Below are 4252 nucleotides of genomic sequence, written 5' to 3'. Positions count from 1 at the left end.
CCATGGTTGATCAAATATCATACGCTCCCTCTACCATCAAGATTGGTGTTTGCGTTGAGCATAGACATGATTGGATTATGTCTATCGCAATACGGTTATTCATTTAAGGAGAGAGTAATGGTTACTCTGTTTATTTGAATAATACCTTCAATGGTCTTACACCTAAAATGAATGGTTTATTGAATCTCGATCGTAGTGATACACATGTTCATGCCAAAAGATAGTAATGATAGTACCACCTACTTGTGGCATTGCCACGTAAGTCATATCGGTATAAAACGCATGAAGAAGCTCCATGTTGATGGATCTTTGGGCTCACTTGTTTTTGAAAAGTTTGAGGCATGCGAACCATGTCTATTGGTGTATATACATGAAGAAACTCCATGCAAATGGACCGTTTGGACTCACTTGATTTTGAATCACTTGAGACATGCAAATCATACCACATGGGCAAGATGACTGAAAGCCTCGTTTTCAGTAAAATGGAACTAGAAAGCAACTTGTTGGAAGTAATACATTTTGATGTGTGCAGTCCAATGAGTGCTGAGGCATGTAGTGGATATCGTTATGTTCTTACTTCACAGATGATTTGAGTAGATGTTGAGTATATTTACTTGATGAATCACGAGTCTGAATTATTGAAAGGTTCAAGTAATTTCAGGGTGAAGTTGAAAGATCGTCGTGACAAGAGGATAAAATATGTATGATATGATCATAGAGATGAATATCTGAATTACGAGTTTGGCATAGAATTAAGACATTGTGGAAATTGTTTCACAACTAATACAGCCTGGAACACCATAGTGTGATGGTGTGTCCGAACATCATAACTGCGCCCTATTGGATATGATGCATACCATGATGTCTCTTATCGAATTACCACGATAGTTTATGGGTTAGGCATTAGAGACAACCACATTCACTTTAAATAGGGCACCACGTAATTCCAATGAGATGACACCGTATGAACTATGGTTTAGAGAAACCTAAGCTGTCATTTCTTAAAAGTTTGGGGCTGCGACGCTTATGCGAAAAAGTTTCAGGCTGATAAGCTCGAACCCAAAGCGAATAAATGCATCTTCATAGGACACCCAAAATAGTTGGGTATACCTCCCGTCTTAGAACCGAAAGCAATAAGGGATTGTTTCTAGAATCGGGTCCTTTCTCGAGGAAAAGTTTCTCTCGAAAGAATTGAGTGGGAGGATGGTGGAGACTTGATGAGGTTATTGAACCGTCTCTTCAACTAGTGTGTGGCAGGGCACAACAAGTTGTTCATGTGGCACCTACAACAATTGAAGTGGAAGCTTATGATAGTGATCATGAAACTTCAGATCAAGTCACTACCAAACCTCGTGGGATGACAAGGATGCGTACTACTTCAGAGTGGTACGTGATCCTGTCTTGGAAGTCATGTTGCTAGACAACAATGAACCTACGAGCCATGGAGAAGCGATGGTGGGCCCGGATTCCGATAAATGGCTTGAGGCCATAAAATTCGAGATATGATCCATGTATGAAAACAAAGTGTAGACTTTGGAAGAACTACTTGATGGTCATAAGGCTGTTAGGTACATATGGATTTTAAAAGGAAGACGGACAATGATGGTAAGTATCACCATTAAGAAAGCTCGACTTGTCGTTAAGATGTTTTCCGACAAGTTCAAGGAGTTGACTACGATGAGACTTTCTCACTCGTAGCGATGCTAAGAGTCTGTTGGAATTATATTAGCGATTACTGCATTATTTATGAAATCTTGCAGATAGGATGTCAAAACATTGTTTCCTCGACGATTTTCTTGAGGAAAGGTTGTATGTGATACAACCGGAAGGTTTTGTCAATCCTGAAAGATGCTAATAAGTATGCAAAGCTCCAGCAATCCTTCTAAGGACTGGAGTAAGTATCTCGGAGTTGGAATGTACGCTTTGATGAGATGATCAAAGATTTTGGGTTTATACAAAGTTTATGAGAAACTTGTATTTCCAAAGAAGTGAGTGGGAGCACTATAGAATTTCTGATGAGTATATGTTGTTGACATATTATGGATCAGAAATGATGTAGAATTTCTGGAAAGCATATAGGGTTATTTGGAAAGTGTTTTTCAATGGAAAGCCTGGATTAAGCTACTTGAACATTGAGCATCAAGATCTATAAGGATAGATCAAAATGCTTAATGGTACTTTCAAATGAGCACATACCTTGACATGATCTTGAAGGGGTTCAAGATGGATCAGTCAAAGAAGGAGTACTTGCCTGAGTTGTAAGGTATGAAGTTAAGACTTAAAGCTCGACCACGGCAGAAGAAAGAGAAAGGACGAATGTCGTCCCCTATGCTTTTGTCATAGGCTCTATACGGTATGCCATGCTGAGTACCGCACCTGATGTGTGCCTTGCCACATATCTGGCAAGAGGGTACAAAGGTAATCTAGGAGTAGATTACCAGATAGCGGTCTAAATTATCCTTAGAGGAATAAGGATATGTTTCTTGGTTATGGAGGTGATAAAGAGTTCGACGTAAAGAGTTACGTCGATGCAAGCTTAACACCTATCCGGATAGCTCTGAGTAGAGATACCGGATACGTATAATGGAGCAACAATTTAGAATAGCTCCAAGTAGAACAGTTATTTGAAATGGCTCCAAATATAGCGTAGTAGCTGCATCTACAAGATGACATAGAGATTTGCGAAGTACATACGGATCTGAAAGATTCAGACCCGTTGACTATAACATCTCTCACAAGCATAACATGATCAAACCCAAAACTCATCGAGTGTTAATCACATGGTAATGTGAACTAGATTATTGACTCTAGTAAACTCTTTGGGTGTTAGTCACATGGGGATGTGACCTTGAGTGTTTATCACATATCGATGTGAACTGGATTATTGACTCTAGTGCAAGTGGGAGACTGTTGGAAATATGCCCTAGAGGCAATAATAAATTAGTTATTATTATATTTCCTTGTTCATGATAATCGTTTATTATCCATGCTAGAATTGTATTGATAGGAAACTCAGATACATGTGTGGATACATAGACAACACCATGTCCCTAGTAAGCCTCTAGTTGACTAGCTCGTTGATCAATAGATGGTTACGGTTTCCTGACCATGGACATTGGATGTCATTGATAACGGGATCACATCATTAGGAGAATGATGTGATGGACAAAGACCCAATCCTAAGCCTAGCACAAGATCATGTAGTTCGTATGCTAAAGCTTTTCTAATGTCAAGTATCATTTCCTTAGACCATGAGATTGTGCAACTCCCGGATACCGTAGGAGTGCTTTGGGTGTGCCAAACGTCACAACGTAACTGGGTGGCTATAAAGGTACACTACAGGTATCTCCGAAAGTGTCTATTGGGTTGGCACGAATCGAGACTAGGATTTTTCACTCCGTGAAAACAGAGAGGTATCTCTGGGCCCACTTGGTAGGACATCATCATAATGTGCACAATGTGATCAAGGAGTTGATCACGGGATGATGTGTTACGAAACGAGTAAAGAGACTTGCCGGTAACGAGATTGAACGAGGTATCGGGATACCGACGATCGAATCTCGGGCAAGTATCGTACCGCTAGACAAAGGGAATTGTATACGGGATTGATTAAGTCCTTGACATCGTGGTTCATCCGATGAGATCATCGTGAAACATGTGGGAGCCAACATGGGTATCCAGATCCCGCTGATGGTTATTGACCGGAGAGTCATCTCGGTCATGTCTGCATGTCTCCCGAACCCGTAGGGTCTACACACTTAAGGTTCGGTGACGCTAGGGTTATAGAGATATTAGTATGCGGTAACCCGAAAGTTGTTCGGAGTCCCGGATGAGATCCCGGATGTCACGAGGAGTTCCGGAATGGTCCGGAGGTAAAGATTTATATATGGGAAGTCTTGTTTTGGTCACCGGAAAAGTTTCGCGCATTATCGGTATTGTACCGGGAGTGCTGAAAGGGGTCCGGGGGTCCACCAAGGGGGTCCACCTGCCCCGGGGCCACATGGGCTGTAGGGGTGTGCGCCTTGGCCTATATGGGCCAAGGGCACCAGCCCCAAGAGGCCCATGTGCCAAGAGATAAGGGAAAGGAAGAGTCCTAAAAGGGGAAGGCACCTCCTAGGTGCCTTGGGGAGGATGGACTCCTCCCTGGCCGCACCCTTCCTTGGAGGAAGGGCCAAGGCTGCGCCCCCCCTCTCCCTTGGCCCTATATATAGTGGGGGGAAGGGAGGGCAGCCACACCTAAGCCCTGGCGCCT

Source organism: Triticum urartu, chromosome 4A (assembly GCF_056163025.1).
Source record: "Triticum urartu cultivar PI428250 chromosome 4A, HENAU_Tu73, whole genome shotgun sequence".
NCBI lineage: Eukaryota > Viridiplantae > Streptophyta > Magnoliopsida > Poales > Poaceae > Triticum > Triticum urartu.
This window is presented reverse-complemented; position numbering follows the sequence as displayed.